We start from the raw sequence: 12,372 nt of genomic DNA, 5'->3' as shown, positions 1-12,372 counted from the left end.
AGTTTGTTCTCAGTTTTTAAGGGTCTCTTATGCTTTGGCTCTCTCCCTGTCTAACCTCTTTTTTTTTTTTTTTTTCCTTCCCCTCCCCCATGGGTTTCTGTTAAGTTTCTCAGGATCCACGTGAGAGTGAAAACATAGTTTTTGTCTTTCTCTGTATGACTTATTTCACTTAACATAACACTCTCCAGTTCCATCCACGTTGCTACAAAAGGCCATATTTCATTCTTTCTCATTGCCACATAGTATTCCATTGTTTATATAAACCACAACTTCTTTATCCATTCGTCATTTGATGGACATTTAGGCTCTTTCCATAATTTGGCTATTGTTGAGAGTGCTGCTGTAAACATTGGGGTACAAGTGCCCCTATGCATCAGTACTCCTGTATCACTTGGGTAAATTCCTAGCAGTGCTACTGCTGGGTCATAGGGTAGGTCTATTTTTAATTTTTGAGGAACCTCCACACTGCTTTCCAGAGTGGCTGCACCAGTTTGCATTCCCACAGTGCAAGAGGGTTCCCATTTCTCCACATCCTCTCCAGCATCTATAGTCTCCTGATTTGTTCATTTTAGCCACTCTGACTGGCGTGAAGTGGTATCTGAGTGTGGTTTTGATTTGTATTTCCCTGAAGAGGAGCGACGTTGAGCATCTTTTCATGTGCCTGTTGCTGAACATTTTTATAATAGCTGCTTTAAAATCTTTGATAATTCCAACATCTTCATCATCTTGGTGTTGGCATCTGTTGATTATCTTTTCTTTTCTTTTTTTTTAAATTAATGTTTATTTATTTTTGAGAGAGAAAGAGACAGAGACAGAGCACGAATGGGGAAGGGGCAGAGAGAGAGGGAGACAGAATCCAAAGCAGGCTTCAGGCTCCAAGCTATCAGCATAGAGGTGAATGCAGGGTTCAAACTTACAAACTTCGAGATTATGACCTGACCTGAGCAGAAGTCAGACGCTTAACCGACTGAGCCACCCAGGTTCCCCATATCTTTTCTTATTTGAGTTGAAATTTGCCTAATATGATGAGTAATTTTGTACTATATTCTGGGCAGTTGGATATCATAAGACTCTGATTCCTATTTAGATACCCTAATTGACCATGTAGTTAACTTATTAATGTTCAGAATGTATGTCCTAGCCCACTTTTGAGGGCTGTGATTCAAATGTCAATTTGGTTTATAAAGCCTCTATAGTGTTATAGTAGGGAGTTGAAGTAGACAGAATAATCCCCCTCACCCCACCTAAGCAGTCTCTATCCTAATCCTTAGAACCTATGAATATATTACTTTACATAGTAAAAGAGACTTCACAAATGTGATTAAGTTAGGAATCTTGATATGGGAAGATACCCTGGATTATCCAGATGGGCCCAATGTAATCACAAGTGTCTTTATAAGAAGAAGGCAAAAAAGTCCAAGAAAAAGAGGGGCGATATGATCACAGAAGTAGAGGTCAGAGTGATGTGCTTTAAAGATAAAGGAAGGAACCATGAGCCAAGGCATGCAGGCAGCCTCTAAAAGCTGGAAAAGGCAAGGAAATGGATTCTCTCCAAAGACTCCAGAAAGGTTTCCAGAAAGAAAGTGGCTCTATGGACACTTTGATTTTAGCCCAGTAAGACCCATATTGGCCTTCTGATTTCCAGAACTGTAAGATAATAAATTTGTGTTCTTTTAAGCCACTAACTTTTGGTGATTTTTTACAGCAGCAACAAGAAATTAATACACAGTAGAAGTTCTGCCAACCAGCCCTACTATTGCAGCGCCATAGGGATGAGGACATACATGGCTTTTTCATAGGGTTTGTCACAAGAACAAGGAAATTACCAATAACTTAGTGGTTTAAAACAACAAAAATTTGTTATTTCATGGTTTCCTTGGTTAAGAATCCCATAGCTCAAGGTCTGATAAGGCTAAAATCAAGATGTGGGCCAGCTACATCCCCACCTGGAGCTTCAGCTAGGGAAGGACCCACTTCCACCTCTTTCACATTGCCGACAGAATTCATTTCCTTGCAGTTGTGTGACTAAGATCCTGGAGTCTTGCTACCCGTCAGCTGGGGGCCAAACTCAGCTCCTAGAGGCCATTCTCAGATCCTTGCCATGTGGATTCCTCCATCTTACCAATAGCAAACCTCCCTCATGCCAAATGCTTCTCATGCTTTGACTCTCTCTGATTTCGCCTTCTACTACCAAGCAGAGAAAACTCTTGACTTTTAAAAGGCTCATGTGATTAGGCCAGGACCACCTGGATAATCTCCTTATCTTATCTTAATGTCCACCATGCTGTATAACATAGCTTAACCATAGAGGTCATGTCCATCAAATTCATAGTTCCAGGGCAGGCATGTATTCAATGACAGGAAACTTGGGTCAGTACTTCTTAGAATTCTGCCTACCACACACAATTCAGAAGTTTCTGTTCTATTGGGCTTCCCCTTTCCCAGTCCTTTGGCTAGAGAAACAAGATTTTCTTTTTTTTTTTTGTTGCAGTTTTCTTTTGTTTTGTCTCTGCCCACTGTTGTTTCCAGGTTGCAAATATTTGTATTATACAGACACGAATATATAGAGGGCAAGAAAAAAACCCAGGAAACTCACTACAAGGTCATTCCTCAAGTCTCAAGATGTCTAACTAATTTGCCTTTTTTCCACTTTTCAGATCTTCTGGTAAATGACTTATTCTGTTTAATGTTTTTTGGTATTGTTACTGTTAGAAGGGGGTGTAAAATGGGATGGACTTACTCCATTTTGTCTGGAACAAATGCCTGCCTTATGCTTTAGTTACATTGGGTATTAGAAAGATGAAAGACAATGCAGTTAAGAGGAAAGACTACTGAACTATAAGTCAGGAGATCTGAGTTCTGGTCTAGACTCTATTATTGACTAGACAATGATTTTCATGTTGTGTGTGCATGAGCCCTAGGAAGATGTAAGAAGTGAGTATTAAAACTTCTATTTGCAATTTGTTTAGCTCATCCTTTAAAAATTTCTTTTTTGGTGTATGTTTCATAATGTACACAACATGCCAGGATACACACACACACACACACACACACACACACACACACACACACATAGATATATAAATAAATATACACATATTGGTGGTACATGTTCAAAAATGTTTTGTAGCATTGGTGACAATATCAGATATCTAAAATTAGACTGTCCCAGATTTTCTGGGACATCCAGTTGCCTAAATATGTCATCTTTGATTTAGGACAGCTCTCTTCAATGTGGAACAGACTGCAATTCATCAATTAAGATTCTTTTATATATCTTTAGTTGAAAATATAATTCTTAGCTCAAATAATGCTTCCTACATTCCTTAGAACTTTCATATGGAGAAATGATCAGATGGGGGTGAATCATTCCTAGAAAAGTAACCCTTTAACAATAAAATCCAGTAAATAAAATCCAAGTTCATAGTTCCAACCTAATAAAATTAGATGAGCTGAGTTAAAAGAAATAAGTGCTTTATGGAATGCATTTAAGATAATAGTTAGTCAATTTGCTAATCATAAAATTCCATTAGTCTCATCTCCATCTTTAGCCTTAACTTATTTACATATATTAACATTAACGTATTAACACATTTACATACGACTCTCTGAAACTATGATCCACAGTTGTTTCCAAGTAGCTTTTCCTTTGCTTTTTCATTGCCAGCAACATTGTGAGAAAACTGGTACCCATTGCTCCGGTGTCTCAGACCTTCACATGGCTGCATGTGACAGAGACCACTCATTGATCTATCCTATCTCCTCATCTGTTTCTGTAACAGATCCCCCTGAGCTGGCTTCTGACTGCCTTGCGAGAAGCTATCTTCTTCAACATTCTTTGTAGCTTATTGTAGCCACATAACTAATGTCTGAGGGGATGTGAGTAGAAGAGATGTGCACAATATCTGTATTACATTCTTAAAAGGATGCTGTGTGCCTATTATATCTTGTTTCTACTTCCCATGGGCTGGAACATAGTTATGATGGTGGTCAGCAAGCTTCAACCATGCCCATAAAGAAAATAAGGGAAAGGTGGAATAAGATAGAAGAAGGCTTCATGATCTATAGGAGCAGAGCTGCCTTCCTACCAAAAATTGCCTAAAAGCTCCAGACTGCTTTGTGAGAGAGAAATAAACATTTGTCTTGTTTGATCCATTTTATATTGTGGTATCTTTGTTACAGCAGCTGATCCTATAACCTAATGAGTACACCTATTTAGTTTTTCAGCACACATTATTTTTACTATGTACTAGCTACTGTCTTAGGTTCTAGAGATTAAACAAAAATAATCACATGTACTTCCTATTTTGACCAACTTTAAACCTAAGAAAGGAAAATTTGACTCAAAGGAAAATGAGATGATAATTGACCTTTATTAACCACCTATGCTTTCACATGCATTGGTTTATTAATCCTCACCCCCCCAAAAAAAAAAAAAAAAGTTGTAAGTGGTATAATTGTACAGCCAAGGAAACTGATGATCCAGTGGCACATCTGTCTTATCAATGGGGTATTCACTCTTCATTTTTATCATCACCTTTGATCTAAGACCACTTGTTAATTGCTACTGACAGAGCAGGTAAAACTATATCTCCATGGCCACAATTGAGATTCCTCATATAATAGGCATATGTCGTTTGATATTAGAATCCCATACATTTCCATCTTCCAGTAAGAGCTCCCAATTTTCATATTAATTTTTACTCTTTCAGGGCACCTGGGTGACTCAGTCGGTTAAGCGTCTGACTTTGGCTCAGGTCATGATCTCATGGCTTGTGGGTATGAGCCCCCATGTCCAGCTCTGTGCTGAGAGCTCAGAGCCTGGAGCCTCCTTCGGAATCTGTGTCCCCCTCTCTCTCTGTCCCACCCCTGCTTGCACTCTGTTTCTCTCTGTCTTTCAAAAATGAATGAACATTAATTTTTTTTGGTTTTTTTTACTCTTTCTTCACTCATCCTCCCTATAGTCCATGTGCTTGAGCAAGACTAAACCTCTGTCCTTACTCAGAGGTGAAACATACTCCTTAGGCCTAAGCTAGTCAGTGTATCATGTTCCTTTAGCCACAGTAGTTGGCTCAGGGATGAAAGGGAGATTCAAGTCAGTAACTGAGTTCTTGGGGAAGCCAACTTGCTCTTTTTTTTTGGTCTTGAACCTAAGAGGTTGGAAGGACTGGAGCACTACTGTGTGGAACCTGATACTGAAGCTATTCAGAAGATAGAATTAAAGGATGGAGCACTAGTGAATCGGTTTGCCTGAAACCACCTAGACTGGAAGCTTTAGGACCTACCACTTGGGCGTTTTAGTTATACGAGACAATAGATATCCTTTTAGGCCAGGTTGGGTCAGGTTTTCTGCCACTAGTGACCAAAAGAATCCCACTTATTCTTTAAAGTCTCAGCCTGTGCTGAAGGTGAGCTATTTCTACTCATTAAGAAAGTATGCATCTTTCTATCCTGTTGTTCATGATTTTATTGCTTGCTAGAACTGCAAGATTCTCAATAAACAAAATTTATGATGTAAAATACAAATGCTTTGTCAGCAACAGTAATATAGAGTCAATGGCCACCGCTTTTAGAGAGACTTTAAAACATCTATTTTACTTGGTAATTTTGGATTTGCCATGGTTTCTGGATTATGTATTTTTGATAATGTCAATGGTTTTCCATGTTTGTGTGCTTTAAAAATCTAATATTTGATCTAATTGTATCCTCCTAAATCTAAATGTAATGCACAATCAGAAAGATTTCAGGCTCCAGGAAAAAATCACTAGGGAGTAAAATTTAGAGTTTTTCTGCACCATCAGGACCTCTCTTCATAAGGCTATTATCATTAAGAGCAAGAGAAGTAGTTTACTTTCCTAACACAGAGACACACATGCAGAAAGTCAGACAAAATGAAGAGACAGAGAAATATCTACAAAATGAAAGAACAGAAACAAACCACAGCAAGAGACCGAAGCAAAATGAATACAAGTAACATGCCTGATAGAGAATTTAAAGTAATGAGCATAAAGATACTCATTGGACTTGAGAAAAGAGTGGAAAACATTAGTGAAACCCTTAACACAGAGATTAAAAACAGCCAGAGATCAAGAACACAATAAATGAAATTTAAAATAAACTTGATGTAATAAATAGCAGTCTAGATGAAGCAGAAGAATGAATCCACGACCTGGAAGACAGACTAAGGGAAAGTAATGAAAGAAATGAAACAAATGAACACATGAAAGAAAATTAGGCAAATTGAGAATAGTCTTAGGGAACTCAGTGACTCCATCAAGCATAATAACATTCACATTATAGGGAGGTCAGAAGAAGAAAGAGAGAAGGGGACAGAAAATTTACTTGAAGAAATGATAGCTGAAAACCTCCCTAATCTGGGGAAGAAAATAGATGTCCAGATCCAGGAGGCACAGAGATCCCCTCAAAAACAACCTAAAGAGGTCCACACCAAGACACATAGTAACCAAAATGGCAAAAAGCAGCGATAAAAAAAAATTTTTTTAAGAAGCAATAGAAAAGACAGTTACAGGAAACTGCATAAGGCTATCAGAAGATTTTTCAGCGAAACTTTGCAGGCCAGAGGGGGTGGCATGATGTATCCAAAGTGCTGAAAGGGAAAAATCTGCATGCAAGAATACTCTATCTAGCAAGCCTATCATTCAGAATAGAAGGAGAGAGAAAGTTTCTCAAACAAAAACTAAAGGAGTTTATGGCTACTAAACTAACTCTACAAGACATATTAAAGGGGACCCTTTGAGTGGAAAGGAAAGACTATAAATAAAAGCATGAAAAGAAAAAAACACAAAAGCAGTAAAAATAAGTATCTTTATAAAAATCAGTCATGAGATTCATAAAAGAAAGGATTTAAAATATGACACCATATACCTAAAATATGGAGATGGGGAAAGGAGTAAAGAATGGGTTTAAACCTAAGCAACCATCAACTTAATATAGATTGCTATATGCAGAAGATGTTATATACAAACCTAATGGTAACCACAAATTAAAAACCAGTCATAGATATGCAAAAAATAAAGAAAAGGAATCCAAGTATAACACTACAAAAAGCCAACTAACTGAGAGAGAAGAGAGCAAAGAGAAGAAAGGGAAAGAGAAAAACTACAATGCATCCACAAATCACATAACAAAATGGCAGCAAGTGCATACTTATCAATAATTACTTTGAATATAAATGGACTAAATGCTCCAATCAAAAGACATAGGGTGACAGAGTGGATAAAAAACAAGACCCATCTATGTGCTGTCTACAGGAGACACATTTCAGACCTAAAGACACCTGAAGGTTGAAAGTGAGGGAATGGAGAAACATTTATCATGGATAAATGGATGTCAAAAGAGAGCCAGGGTAGCAGTAGCCTTTAAAACAAAGACTGTAACAAGAGACAAAGAATGACACTATAAAATAATAAAGGGGATAATCCAAAAAGAGGAGATAAGAATTGTAAATAATTATGCACCCAATATGAAAGCACCCAAATACATAAAACAGCTAGGGGACTTTAACACTCTCCTCAAATTGATGGACAGATCAACCAAACAGAAAATTAACAAGGAAATGGTGGCTTTGAATGACACACTGAACCAGACATATTTGGAACATTCCATCCTAAAACAGCAGAATACACATTCTTTTCAAGTGTAGATGGAACACTCTCCAGAATAGATCACATATTAGGTCACAAAGCAAGTTTCAACAAAAAATTTTTTCAGTTATCTATTTTGAGAGAGAGAGAGAGAGGGAGAGAGAGAGAGAGAGAGAGAGAGAGAGAGAGAGAGAGAGAGAAAGAGCAAGTGTAATCAGGGGAGGGGAAGAGAGAGAGGGAGAGAGAGAATCCCAAGCAGGCTCTGCACTGTCAGCACAGAGCCCAACACAGGGCTCAATCTCACAAACCATGAGGTCATGACCTGATCCAAAACCAAGAGTCAGATGCTTAACCAACTAAGCCACCCAGGCACCCCAACAAATGTTTAAAAATCAAAGTCATACTATGTATTTATTCTGACCACAATGGTATGAAACTAGGAATCAACCACAAGAAAAAATCTGAAAAGACTGCAAATACATGAAGATTAAATAACATGTTACTAAACAATGAATGGGTCAACCAAGACATCAAAGAAGAAATAAAAAATTACATGGAAACAAATGAAAATGAAAACACAATGGTCCAAAATCTTTGGGATGCAGGAAAAATGGTTCTAAGAGGGAAGTTTATAGCAATATAGGCCTACTTCAAGAAGCAAGAAAAATCTCAAATAAACAACCTAATCTTACACCTAAAGGAGCTGGCTAAGAAAAGATCAACAAACAAAACCCAAAACCAACAGAAGGAAGGAAATAATAAAGATTAGAGCAGAAATAAATGATATAGGGGGCACCTGGTTGGCTCAGTCAATTAAGTGACCAACTCTTGGTTTTGGCTCAGGTCATGATTTCATAGGTCATGAGATCAAGCACCACATCAGGCTCTATGCTGACAGCATGGGTCCTGCTTGGGATTCCCTCTCTCTCCCTCTCCCTCTGCCCTACCCCTGCTCATGCACTCTAAACAAACAAACAAACAAACAAACAAACAAACAAACAAACAAACATATTTTTAAAAAGAAATAAATTATCTAGAAACCAGAAAAACAATAGAACTGTTCAATGATACCAGGAGCTCGTTCTTTGAAAAGATCACAAAATTGATAAATCTCCAGCTAGATCCGTCAAGGAGAGAGAGAGAAATAGAGAGAGAGAGAGAGAGAGAGAGAGAGAGAGAGAGAGAGAGAACCTAAATAAACAAAATCACAAATGAAAGAGGAGAAATAACAACCAACACCACAGAAATACAAACAATTATAGCAGAATATTATGAAAACCAATGTATCAACACATCAGACAACTTAGAAGAAATGAATAAATTCCTAGAAACATATAACCCACCAAAACAAAAGCAAGAAGAAGAAAAAATTGAACAGACTAATTACCAACAATAAAGTTGAATCAGTAATAAAGGAACTCCCAACAAACAAAAGTCCAGGAACAGATGGCTTCTTGGGGGATTCTTCCAAACATTTAAAGAAGAGTTAATACCTATTCTTCTCAAACTATTCCAAAAAATACTAGAGTCAGAAAAACCTCCAAATTCATTGTATGAGACTAGTATCACCCTGATACCAAAACCAGATAAAGTCATCACAAAAAACCCCAGAAATATATGCCAATATCCCTCATGAATATAGGTGCAGAAGTCCTCAACAAAATTTAGCAAACTAAATCCAACAATACATTTAAAAGAATTCGCATACCAACATCAAGTGGGATTTATTTCTGGAATGCAAGTGTGGTTCAATATTCACAAAATAATCAGTGTGATACATCACATCAGTAAGATAAAGGATAACCATATGATCATTTCAATAGATGCAGAAAAGCATTTGAGAAAGTACACCATCTATTCATGATAAAAACCCTCAGCAAATTAGGTTCACCTCAACATTTAAAAGCCTTATATGAAAAACCCACAGCCAACATCATATGCAATGGTGAAAAATGGAGAGCTTTTCCCCTAAGGTCAGGAAAAAGACAAGGATGTCCATTCTCACCACTTTCATTCAACACAGGAGTAGAAGTCCTAGCCACAGCAATTAGACAACATAAAGAAATAAAAGGCATCCAAACTGGTAAGGAAGACATAAAACTCTCACTATTTGCAGATCACATACTATATAGAAAACCCTAAAGACTCCACCAAAAGAACTGCTAAAACTGATAAATGAATTCAGTAAAGTCACAGGATGCAAAATTAATGTGCAGAAATCTGTTGCATTCCTAATAATGAAGTGGCAGAAAGCGAAATTAAGAAAACAATCCCATTTACAATTGCACCAAAACAATAAAGTATCTAGAAATAAACTTAAAAAGCTGAAAGACCTGTACTCTGAAAACTATAAAACACTTACAAAACAAATGAAGACAATGCAAAGAAATGCAAAGACAGTCATGCTCATGGGTTGGAAGAAAAAATACTGTCAAAATGTCTATACTATCCAAAGCAATCTTCAGATTTAATGCAATCTATATCAAAATGAACTAGAACAAACAATCCTAAAATTTGTATGGAACCACAAAAGACCTCTAATAGCCAAAGCAATCTTGAGAAAGAAAAACAAAACTCCTGGAAGTATCACAATTCCAGATTTCAAGTTAGACTATAGAGTGGTAGTAATTAAAACAGTATGGTACTGGCATAAAAATAGACACATAGATCAACAGAATAAAACCCAACCCCCCCAAAAATCCACGACCCTATGGTCAATTAATCTTCGATAAAGGAGGAATTAATATAAAGTAGGAACAAAGATAGTCTCTTCAACAAGTGATGTTGGGAAAACTAAACAGCCAAATGCCAAAGAATGAAACCGGACCATTTTCTTTCACCATACAAAAAAATAAATTCAAAACAGATTAAATACCTAAATGTGAGACCTGAAATCATAAAAATCCTTGAAGAGAGCACAGGCAGCAATCTCTAGCATGGCCATAGCAACATTTTTCTAGATATGTCTCCTGAGGCAAGGGAAATAAAAGCAAAAATAAGCCATTGGGACTATATCAAAATAAAAGTTTCTGCACAGTGAAAGAAACAATCAACAAAACTAAAAGGCAGCCTGTGGAATGAGAGATGATATTTAATGAAGTATCCAATAAAGGGTTTGTATCCAAAATATATAAAGAACTGATACAACTCAATACCCAATAACAAATAATCCAACTTAAAAATGAGCAGAAAACATGAACAGACATTTTTTCAAAGAGGAAGAAGCCATATAGATGGCTAACAGACACATGAAAAGATGCCCAACATCACTCATCATCAGGGAAATACAAATCAAAAATACAATGAGTTATCACTTCACACCTGTCAGAAATGGCTGAAATCAAAAACTTAAGAAGCAGCATGTGTTTGCAAGGATATGGAAGAAGAGGAACTTTTGTGCACTATTGGTGGCAATGCAGACTGGTGCAGCCACTATGGGAAACACTATGGAGTGTCCTCAAAAAGTTAAAAATAGAACTACCTCATGATCCAGTAATCACACTATTAAGTATTTACCCCCAGAATACAAAAACATTAATTCAAAGGGATACATGAACCCCTATGTTTATAGCAGCATTATTGCATTATTTACAATAGCCATATTATGGAAGCACCCCAAGTGTCCATCAATAGATGAATGAGTAAAGAAGATATGGCATGCATGCATATATATATATACATATACATATGTATATATATGTATATGTATATATATATATATATATATATATATATATATATATACAGCAGAAATAGGGGTTGGGGATTAAAGAGTACGCTTATGATGAAAATTAAATAAAAGATGATATAAGCAAAACCAAAAGAAAAATATTATTTTCTTCTTTTTAGAATTATTAGAACTAATTTAGTAGTACTGTTTTAAGCCCTTTTCCTCAGAAATTATCAATTTATCGTATTTGTTGAGATATATTATCAAAAATGGATTGGATTAAACTCTGAATCATGATCTTCCTTTCTAGTCTCATGAATTTAAGCTGGAGGAGCTGACTCTATTTTCACTGATTTTACTAATGTTAATTTTTCTGAAATAAACTATTACTATTTCATTGAAAGCTTTTTTCCACAGGCTTTGTGTAATACACACATTTATACATCGTGCAGCTGTGCTCCTGGGTTTCATTTCTCCTTCACACTATCTCCCATAGATGAAGGACATGGAACAAATGTGTCAGAACTGTGTGTGAGAGGCAGGTGAGGGGCTGAATGTGTAGGTGTGAATGTGGGGGCGTGTGTTTTAGACTGCATCTGTTGGTGTGTGGGAGCAAAGGTTTAAAGAACAAGGATGTGTGTTAGAATTCAGTGGCTACTGAAAACTGCATAATGGCTTTATTTTTTATATCAGATTTCCATTAAAACTCTAATTTTCAGGTTTTTGAGTGTGTGTGTGCACGCTATCACAGATCTCAGGTTAACAAGAGAAGATCTCTAAGAGAATCCATAAAATTTTAGGAAAGGGCTATATAGACCTTGATGTGACACATCATCTGTCACACTTATAATGTAACTTGACATTTTACAACTCTATATTACCATCCTCCAATATGTTTCTATTCAAATTATTTATATATCTTTTTTCTCACATACTGAAACTAGAAAATGTCCTTAACACTATCACACACACACACCAACATACTCCTATTCTTATAACATTTTTTTTTACCTGAATTTTAATGCTATAATTTTCTGACAGGCTGATTTTATAAACACAGCTAAAGTATATTTTTCAGTGTGATACTTTTTCACAAAA

The sequence above is a fragment of the Herpailurus yagouaroundi genome, unplaced genomic scaffold (genome assembly GCF_014898765.1).
Source record: "Herpailurus yagouaroundi ecotype Mexico unplaced genomic scaffold, PumYag 140, whole genome shotgun sequence".
NCBI lineage: Eukaryota > Metazoa > Chordata > Mammalia > Carnivora > Felidae > Herpailurus > Herpailurus yagouaroundi.
Note: the sequence above shows the minus strand (reverse complement) of the source record.